A 10,799-nucleotide genomic window follows, 5' to 3' on the forward strand; every position below is an offset into this window, starting at 1 on the left:
GTGACCTACCACATGCCTGTGGGAAGCCTGCAGGCAGGACCTAAGTGAAATTCTGATATGTGCTTTAACATCCCCAAGTGTTCCTTGACATCTGCTTTATTTGAAAGAATAAAGCTTACATAAATGTAGTTGATAAAATGTTAGGATGCTTAAGTTTTTGCTTTGTCGACTGCAGTCCTGTATACACTTACCTGGGAATAGGTCTTGTTGACCTCAGTGGGGATCATTTCTAAGTAGACATGCGTAGGCTTGTGCTGTCAGTAACTGTACAGATTGTCAAGATCTGGTTTTACCTCTTCTATGGCATCAAAAATACATTGATTCAAATTATGTCTCGCAAGAGCAATGCCTTTCATCAGCATCTTTTTTTCCTTTTGATTTTTGGCAAAATCCACTCACTTCAGTAGTTATTTGAAATGGGAGACAATTAGGGAACAAGAGGACTGCCACAAGCTAGGTTTCATGTTATGTTTTTCGAAGAAGGGTGTCTTCACTGATGATTACATTTGTTTTATTACACCGAAAAAGTACAGTACACCCAAAGAGGAAGTGTGCCGAGCCTGCAGATCAACAAAAAACAGGAGAAGGAAAATGCTGAAGTGTGGAATACTAAAATGACTAGTCATTTCCTGCTTTTTGCAACCCCCAGAATTTTCATATAGGAAACATTATAGTCTTATCTACAGATACGTGCTTGGAAGGTAGAAACCTGGAAGGTCAAAAAGTTACAAAATGGCTCAGTGTCTTGAACTCACTTTCATTCAACCAGGCATGTGCTCACAACTATGAATCCTTTTCACCAAATACAGTTTTAGAGTTTTCCCAAACATGTTTCAGTATTTGTCTTTGGAATATTACTACAAACTTTAGGGGTGAGGAGGAGGAGGAGGAGGAGGAAATGGAGAGAAAGGGGGACAGAGAGAGTTTCAGCTGATGGCGCTCTGCTAATAAAGCATTTGGGGCATGATCAAGATAAAGGTAAGCAATAACCAACAACAGCACAACCATAGCAACAACAATAAATTTTATATATGTCAAATTATTGTAATTAATTAATGCAAAATTATGCTTATAAGCAGCTTACAAAACACTAAAAAGTTTCATCACAAATGATAAACCTCCAAAATAAACACAATAAAACAATCCCATTAATACATTAAAATTTAAACATCCATAAAACATAGAAGTACCTTTTAAGCCATCTTGATTTTAATATGGGAGAGCTAAGCACATACTTTTGTTCTTTTGTCAGGATCATGCCTAGTATTTTTGGAAATATGCTATTTAATTGGGATTTGACATACAATTCACTATTAAGTATACTAGAATCAGTACTCTTCATGACTCAACCCGGGGGTTCACTTGCCTAGTGCACCTTCATGACCCACCAGATTTCAGTTACATGCAAATTATTTTCTTTTTAGCCTACTTTATGCTGTGCTTTTACTCTTTTCTGCATGGTGCACCTTATTTCAAAAATTTCACATCCACTGATATGCCAAGTCATTTAAGCTGCCTAACTGGGAACAAATTTAATAAGCAAACACCACTTTTTCATTTACCCATCTAAATTCATTTAAATTCATGCACATTTTAAGTGGGTTCCTTTGCCTAAAAATAGCTGGTAGTTGGTAAAAAGCAGACCTGCTTTTCTGAAATGGAGATGAAGTGACAGCCTCACCTGAAGAATGTGCTAAATGTGGGTATCACTTAGAGATCTAATTTCATGATACCAAAACAAAACTTTGCCCCCAAGGCTTGGGGAACTTGAAAACAGTTGCCAGCATCTATTGATGATGAGCAGGTTTTTTCCTCCCTGACTGCACCTGGCTGGACTGATTGATTTGGCTTTCAGTGCCAAAAGGGAAAGAGGTCAGCTGCTTCAACAATGCTGTGTACAAAGTGTACTGTGTGCAGCTGTGTATACAAAACTGTGTACAATTCTTTCTTTTTTGCAGGGGGGGGTGTCAATTTCTGCCCATGCAGTATCACAATATTGCATTAAGTCAATTCTTCCTGTAGTGCATCTGGACTATAAGGATAAAGGGACCTCTGACCATTAGGTCCAGTCGTGGCCGACTCTGGGGTTGCGGCGCTTCATTGGCTGAGGGAGCCAGCGTACAGCTTCCGGGTCATGTGGCCAGCATGACTAAGCCACTTCTGGCAAACCAGAGCAGCGCACGGAAACACCGTTAACCTTCCCGCTGGAGCGGTACCTATTTATCTACTTGCATTTTGACATGCTTTTGAGCTGCTAGGTTGGCAGGAGCCGGGACCGAGCAACGGGAGCTCACCCCGTCACGGGGATTCGAACTGCCCACCTTCTGATCGGCAAGTCCTAGGCTCTGTGGTTTAACCCACAGCGCCGCGTCCCATCTGCCCTATAGCAGGGTCCTAAACAGATTAACCTAAAAGCAACTCCCAAATTTAAAAGAGTATGAGGTGCAGTGTGTGTTAGCCTTCACCAATGGTACATTTTGGATGCTTTGGGCTAATAATTTATAATTCTTTTATTTTTTACCCCGCCCATCTGACTGGGTTGCCCAGCCACTCTGGGCAGCTTCCCAAAATAATATACGGAAACACAACAACAATAACACAACAGAACATCACACATTAAAAGCGTCCGGATTTAAGCCTGCCTTCGGATGTCTACGGAAGGTAGTATAATTATTTACCTCTTTGACATCTGACAGTAGGGGGGGGGTTCCACGGGGTGGGTGTGACTACTGAGAAGGCCCTCTGCCTGTAACTTCACTTCTCGCAACTGCCAGAAGGCCCTCGGAGCTAGATCTCAATGTCTGGGCTGAACAATGGGGGTGGAGATGCTCCTTCAGGTATACAGGGCTGAAGCCATTAAGGGCTTTAAATGGCAAAGTCGACACTTTGAATTGTGCTTGGAAACGTACTGGTAGCCAATGTAGGTCTTTTAGAACTGGTGTTATGTGGTTCTGGCAGTGGCTCCCAGTCACCAGTCTAGCAGCCACTTTCTTGATTAATTGTAGTTGTTTCCAAGTCTCCTCCCAAAGGTAGCCCCGTGCAGAGCGCATTGCAGTAGTCCAAGTGGGAGATAACTATGTACCACTAGTGCGGCGGCAGCTATAACAACAACAAATCGCATTGGTTTTACATCCACACTGAGGTTCATGGTATGTTCTGCCCTCACAGGCCACAATCACTACCCAGCCTGAAACCATGTTTGTTGCTGGAGTGCCAATGTGTTATGACATTGGGCTGTGCTATGGCATAAAGCTAAGCTATATGGGGGAGAAGGGAAGCAGGATAGATCAGGCTGCATACTCTAGCATACAACTTGTGCACAGTGTGATTTATTAACCCAGTGTGCAAACATATCCACTGCTAGCTAGTTATTTGTCCCTCTATATTGGTGAAAGCCACAGATTCAAAGGTTAAAGGTTAAACCACCAGCATTCCACATTCAAACAGTTTCCTTTATATTTTGGGCTGTCCAAGCCATCTCTGGTTCCATAGAAGGCTGTAGGTATTAGCCAACTACTTGACCCTCACTTGACCATTGCATCAATTGGATGTGATGAGCTTTGAAAAAGAAGTAGTGAAACTCTGAGCTGGTACAGTTTAGGCAACTGTGGGGCCTTAGATTTCTTTCCAAGTGCGAATCATGAAACTAAGAAGAATTGGAACTGTAAGATTGCTATCTGGAAGGACAATGATGAGGTCCAGCATGAGGTCACTGGGAGGAATATTACTAGTTGTCCCCAGGGTTACAAAGAATTGACTGGTATCCTCTAGAAATAGGGCATGTAGTGTCACCAGTCCTATTCTGTGGAACACTCATCCAGCAGGCACTCTCACTTTTGACTTTCAGACCTTTTGTATGTAGACATGCCTATATAACTTTTCTTTCTTTTTACTGTTTTTATGGTGTTTTATATTTTATTGTATATACTGTTGCACACCAGCATGTTATATTGTATGGATTGGTGGTATATAAATATTTCTATGTACAAATTATATTGGAGACAACAGCAACTGATAGACAAGAGTGGAGTAACACCTAAGATGCCTTTTCCTAACATCATTTCCAACTAACTAACTTCCCAGCGTTCCACCAGAACCTAACAGATGTTGCAGATACGGTGAATCATTTTTCATCATGTGAGAAGAGGAGGGGTACACTAGAGCTGTTCATCTCTACAACAGAGTACTGGTTATGGGTGTGTGTGTGTGTACACAGTTCAACAATTGGCTTTAATTAAGCATACATAGAAGAAATAAACTAGCCAGGCAGACCGTGGCAAAAGCAACATAAGAAGTAAGAAAAGCGTGAAGCTAGAGCGCTGAGCTGCAAATACCTCTCTTCTCATACACCTCCCCCCACACTTCTATTGGGTCATATCCAACTGGTGTCCCTCCAAAGTGGCAAAGGGCTAGCTCAGCCCCCCCCCACGCAAAAAATGTGCCCGAGGCGATTGCCCTGGCAGCTCCTCCCCATGCTGCATCCCTGCCATCACCTCCCTTTTATCACTGCTTTTCACACTTTCACCAGGCCCTGCAGGGATATGGGCCTCAGAAGGCACCCAGCAGTGCTCTGATGCTGGCTATGGCTCCATCTACACTACAGTGTTATGTAATGGTAAAGCAAGTGTCAAGGAGATGTATTTTATACATTGCCAAATTATTATTTTTTAAAGCCTGGAGCGTTGCAAGGAAGCTGATGGAGTCGGTATCAGTTCAGAATGTTACCACATATTTGCTTTGTGTGTTCTATTTGGATTCCAATCAGGCAGATTTGTTTGCTGCAGGTGGAAGGATTCTGTTGCAAGGATATTGTGATCTTGTCGTTGCTTCCCCTCAAAATGTTCTTCAACTTTGCAAGAAAGGTGCTTGCACAGTAGTCTGATCTTTCCAATGTTTTGGTCTCCTGAAAAACACAGTTTGAATAATACATGAGACTACACCCCTTAATAGTCTGAGGAAGATATAGAAATGGATTAGTATTCTGCAGAGAATCATCAGTCTGATGAATAATTTTCTCCCCACTCCCCCACGCTGTATTTGGTAGTTGTGCAAAATGCAGACTTTTAATTCTTGCTTGGGAAGAGCTTAATTTGTGCCAGGTTTAGACCAATAATCTATTTTCAGCAGATTCCTGAAATATCTAGAGTGGCTGTCTCTACATATTTAAGGGCCTCTGAACATGTGCAGAGTAGGTTGTATTTGCCGAAGCCATAAGCACAATTAACTTGAGTCCATTGATTTCAGATCTAGTCTAATACCACCCAGTGTCTTTCTCACTATTAAGTAAACAAAACCCATCCTTGCTTAGGATTAGGGGGCAGCACTGGCTTCCAGGTGTGTTTGAGACTGAGCTCTCTCTGGAAACGATACACTTCACTGGGGGGTACAGCAGTTTCTACTGATGCAGAAAATAGCCTGTATTTACTGCATCACTGGCTTGAAAATAGCCTCTTGCCTGGCTGACTCTAGCAAATATGAATTTCCTGCCATGCCTCCTCTTGGGGTCAAAACATACATGTGTGTGTTTATCAAGCATGGCTATAAAGCAGGGGTGGGGGAGTTAGCGTTTTGCACTAAAAGGAATACACGGTGATGGGGAACTAATTGCTCATTGCTGTGTTACATGCTGCAAATCAATAGATAAGCTTTGCAAATAATGGTCAAAGTGTGCGGTGTTAAAATTATAAACATTAAGCTATTAAAGTCAGGGGCGTTAGCTGTACTAAATGCCTTGTCAGTGCCAAATGTTATAGCATAATTGTTCCAACACTTTGGACCTTGGAAGGTGGTTTTGTAAAACAATCATATCATATTGTTATGGCTTATAAGAAAGTAAGAGCATAAGAAGAGCCCTGCTGGATCAGGCCAAAGGCCCATGTAGTCCAGCCTCTTGTTTTCAGAGTGGTCAGCAACAAGCAGGAACTGAATGCCAGGGTTCTCTCTCCACCTCAGAGGTGGCACACTGTCCCAAATAGGGAAGGTAGAGGACCATCACGCTTAGTAACCACTGATAACCCCTTTCACTCAGCTTCATTAACGTGTGACCCCAAAATTCTGGATCCCTCCCCAAACTGATGCTAACGTTTAGTGCTAGTTTAGTGCTGTTTTGTGCCACGAACCCCTCAAATCCCTCGTTTCGTGCTGTCACCACCCCCAAGCCAAGTAATTTGACACAGCAAATGAAGTCAATGTGTCTAAACTCTCTTTTAAAGCCATGCAAGTTGCTGGTTAAAACAGCTTCTGGCTGACCGTTCATTTGTTAGGCAGATTGCTGGTTAACAGCCCAAAGACAGTTGGCTGATGGGAGGTAATGATTAGGAACCTGTTGCAAATGGTTGTTCTGCTTTTGAATGAGATAACCATCAGCGCTGGGGGAAAGTTGCCTCCCTCCAACTGGGACTGTGTGTGTGAAGAATCAGCACGTGACAAGTTTGAGAAGAGACCCTGACTAGAGGCTGTAAGGTGGTACTGCATTGAGGCATTAAGTATCTAGAGAATATAGAAGAATAATAAAAGGGGGGAAAGTATGAGCATATGATGGGGTGGAGATAGTGGTGGCTGGTGCCCACTGGATCAGGTAGGACAGAAAGCCAGGATGTCAGCAGTAGCCAGAGCCACTGACAGGCAGAGCCAATCAGTCCTGGTATTGTCTCCCATCCTCTTCCTCCCTGTTGAGCTCTACAGTGGCGATACTGAGATTAAGGAGAATGAAGCAGGCAGCCAGGACTGGTTGTAAGCAAGAAGGCAGATGGACTGCGGTTGGATCAGCCTTCACTGAGTGAAGCGAGCTCCATCACTTGTGATTGACGTTGGACTACAAGTCCCATCATCCCTTACTTTTGGTCATACTGGCTGGGGCGCATGGGTTTGGAGTCCAACATCATTAGGAAGGTCAAAGAGTCCCTGCTTCTACAATAATCCATAGGTGTTTTTTTGGCACTCATGGAACCACATTCCATGCTTCAATCACAATTGCAAAGGTTGCACAAAATATTCCTGCAACAGAAGTGTACCCTGGGGGACGGAGGACATCTTGATCCTGTCTTTGGCACAACGGAGCAATTGGGCCACTGTTGCTGTGCTTAAACAAATTATCTGAGAGGGGCCATATAATCTTTCAGCTACTGTACAAATAATCAAGAGCACTTCAGAGTTCTCCAACAAGTAGGTGCAAAGGTTAACCTACTTTACTAGACAGAAATATGGGTATTATCCATTTGCAGCAACTGGAGTGTTTTAGAAAAAGGCCTGGATGGAAAGTTGTCTCTAACTTGGTTTAGTCATTTCTCTGTATTTATGTGGTAAGAGAAATCCACAAAGTACAGAGCCTTAACATTGTTTGGATTCCTTCTCTTTGCAGCAGGGGATTCTTTGAAATTGCATTTACTTAACTGAAGTGATCACATTGAGAGCTCACTTGGAGTGGAGAGGACCAGAAAAATAGCAAAAGAATTTTGTGGTGATTGTCAGGGATTGTCAAGCAGCTTTCCTCAATAAAGTTCAACCTCCTGACTTAGAAAATCTTGCGTAACAGCAGCAGCTTTTTCCTAGTTACAGATTCTTCTCACCATAAGTGCACTTGAAGGCTGCATGAGAAGAACTTGATAGCACCAGCCTCCGATATTCTAAAAAAACACTATGCTCCCTGGCCAGCTGCTCAAAGCTTCATGACATGCTGGTATGCTAGGCAGAGTGATCTGCCTGGCACACCTGCCCATATCATGAGTCATGCGCTGAGCTGACTTTAGGAAAACACCCCCCTCTGTCAGTGGCATATGGTGACATCATTCCCTTCTATTTCTGATGTTTGGGCTGTGAGTGCCATTGCTCATGTAGTCAAAACCCAAATCGGCCCCATCCAACCAGAGGGGGGGAGGTATTAGCAGGCATGGGGCAATCACTGGCGGATTCACTGGCAATCACCGGCACCATTAGAATTCCTGCTCCGTGATTGCAGTCATAGGATTGTTGTCTATCACATGACAGTATATGTTTTGACTCCACAGAGTGGGAAGTGACGAAGATGGGATGTTTGTGTTACTGTGTTCTGTGAAGTGGGACTATTGTCCTTTGTTCTTTTTCTCTTTGCTGTCTGATGCTAGAGAGAGAGAGAGCCATGTTGCAGTGCTCTGTGTGTGTTTATATGTAAATAAAGTAGATTAGCCAAAATGCTGAGTTGCTGGGGTCTGTTATGCAACTGCGCAAACTCTGCGGATCCCTGAGTGTGCCGATGTCTGTTGGCATCGGTCGCTGTGATGTTGGGGCTGAAAAAAGCTTTTGAAGCTCCCGAATGACAGACCAGAAGGGAGAGAACATGCCAGTCGGCCATGTGTCTCTGCCAGGGTCCTACTCGAGTGTAGGCTGAACTCCTGACAGCGCACCACCCCACACACCATTCCAGGTGCCATGCCCCCATGAGTGACGTGCCGCGCCCCCAGGACACACGCCAGCCACGCCCCTGCCTGCTCTCCACCACGGTGCCGGAGCACGCAGCTTCGCCACTGGGGGCAATCCCAAGTTTGGAGAATTACAAAAAACTTTGGAAAAGAGAGGAGAACCCTAACTGCACTTGGGAATCACAGAATGCTAAGTGTCTGTTGTGCAGGGGTGGGGTAGAAATAACAGGGAGGGAAAACAGAATGGAGTGTCTGCAATCACAAATAGCAGACTGCCATAACTTGTCTACATTTTAAAAAATCTATTGAATTCATGTTTTCTATTATCCCTTGTTTTAAGATTAGTCAGCAACTAACTGTTACATTAATCAAGAAGGAAGCACAGCAAATTATTTGCATGGGTATATGCTACATTAAGGTCTTTTACAGGTCATTTTAAAAGTGCAAGCTTAAAGGGTTTTTTTTTACACATGCCTAATACATGTCATCTGGTATTTTCTCTGTTTTGCACATGTTTGACTAGATCAAATACAAGATATCCACATGGATAAAATTGACCCCAGTCCACAGATGTGGGCTGTTTATAAATTGAGTAGGGAATAGCAGAATATAGGTGGAACAACAACCAGCTCAATATTGCTTGCTGTCCCACTGTCAGCATCGCAGTAGGTTTCAGCTGCCAGTTTGGTCAACTTTGTACATGGAATGGGAGGAAGCACCACCTTGTCATTCACCTAAGACAGGCATGTCCAAAGTCCGTCTTGGGGCCCCAATCTGGCCCGCTAGTCAGTTCAACCAGGCCCCTGTGGCAGTTTATTTCATGGGGTAAAATCTTAAAAAATGCTCAACAACTTCAATCCTTAAAAAAGGTCAACAACTTTGCTTGGTCCTTTGGTCGGCCCCCACTGCCCTTCACTTCATCAAATCTGGCCCTCTTTGAAAAAAGGTTTGGACACCACTGACCTAAGACCATGAAACGTTTGGACCAGCCCTATGAGGAAGAATTCCACGTGGCTGTGATGTGTGTGTGAAAATATTTCAGGCTTGATTTCATGGGTCTTTCCCACTTGATTGGCTTTCTTCTGTTTGCAAGGATGGCTTGGGAACACATTTCCATTTCGACCCTGAGTGAAGAAGTCTATTGAGGACTAGTATTATCAAGATTTGGGAGTGTTTCGTTTTTGCCTTTTAAAGTTTTCATTAAATTCACCTTGTGTTGTGGAGCCCAATGAGTCTTCAGTAAGTAGGTCCAGTGACAAAGGTATAAGAGCCATTTTATTCTCATTCGTAATGAGTGGAATACATGTTTGTCATTCAAATGTGGATAGGGGATTTGCCTAAAATAAAAGTCTGCTTGAGAACTTCAGGGGAGGGGGAAAATCTTCTGTCCAAAGCATGTCATGCACCAACAAAATTTGAGAAAATCTGTTGTTTTCTCTCTTGTTTTTGTGGTGAGCAACATTACTTCCTTCTTTGTTTCTTCCTGGCAGCGTGTCAACTGGGTGAAAGAACAGCCCAAGTCATAATCTCCACTCATATGACTGTAATATTCATAGATCACAGCTGCGTGAGACAATGCCGCAAGGAGGCAGTTACCGTGTATGTGCATGTGTGTGCTTGAAGATCTCTGTGAGGTTCTTTTTCAGCTCACCAGTAAACTGCTGTTGTTGTTTAGTCGTTTAGTCGTGTCCGACTCTTCGTGACCCCATGGACCAGAGCACGCCAGGCACCTCTGTCCTCCACTACCTCCCGCAGTTTGGTCAGACTCATGTTTGTGGCTTCGAGAACACTATCCAACCATCTCATCCTCTGTCGCCCCCTTCTCCTTGTGCCCTCCATCTTTCCCAGCATCAGTGTCTTCTCCAGGGAGTCTTCTCTTCTCATGAGGTGGCCAAAGTACTGGAGCCTCAGCTTCACGATCTGTCCTTCCAGTGAGAACTCAGGGCTGATTTCATTAAGAATGGATGCGTTTGATCTTCTTGCAGTCCATGGGACTCTCAAGAGTCTTCTCCAGCACCATAATTCAAAAGCATCAATTCTTCGGCGATCAGCCTTCTTTATGGTCCAGCTCTCACTTCCATACATCACTAATGGTCCAGCTCTCACTTCCATACATCACTAAGTAAACTGCTACAGATAATTAATTACCATTTCCATTGGGATGGGAAAAGCTGTTGCCAGATACAAAGACAATATACCTTTGAATGTCAGATTCTGAGGGCAAACACAAGAGAGGCTCCTCATCTTCATGAATGGCTTGTGAGCTTGCAGAAGCATCTGATTGGCTGCTGTGAGCAAAAAAGAATGATGAGCCAGACAGACATTGGTCAGTTCTGGCAAGGTCATTCTAACAGATTTAATCTCCTGCAAGCATTCCAAAATCTCATTTGCTTTCTAAGAGTT

Source organism: Podarcis raffonei, chromosome 7 (genome assembly GCF_027172205.1).
Source record: "Podarcis raffonei isolate rPodRaf1 chromosome 7, rPodRaf1.pri, whole genome shotgun sequence".
In the NCBI taxonomy this organism is placed as follows: Eukaryota; Metazoa; Chordata; class Lepidosauria; order Squamata; family Lacertidae; genus Podarcis; species Podarcis raffonei.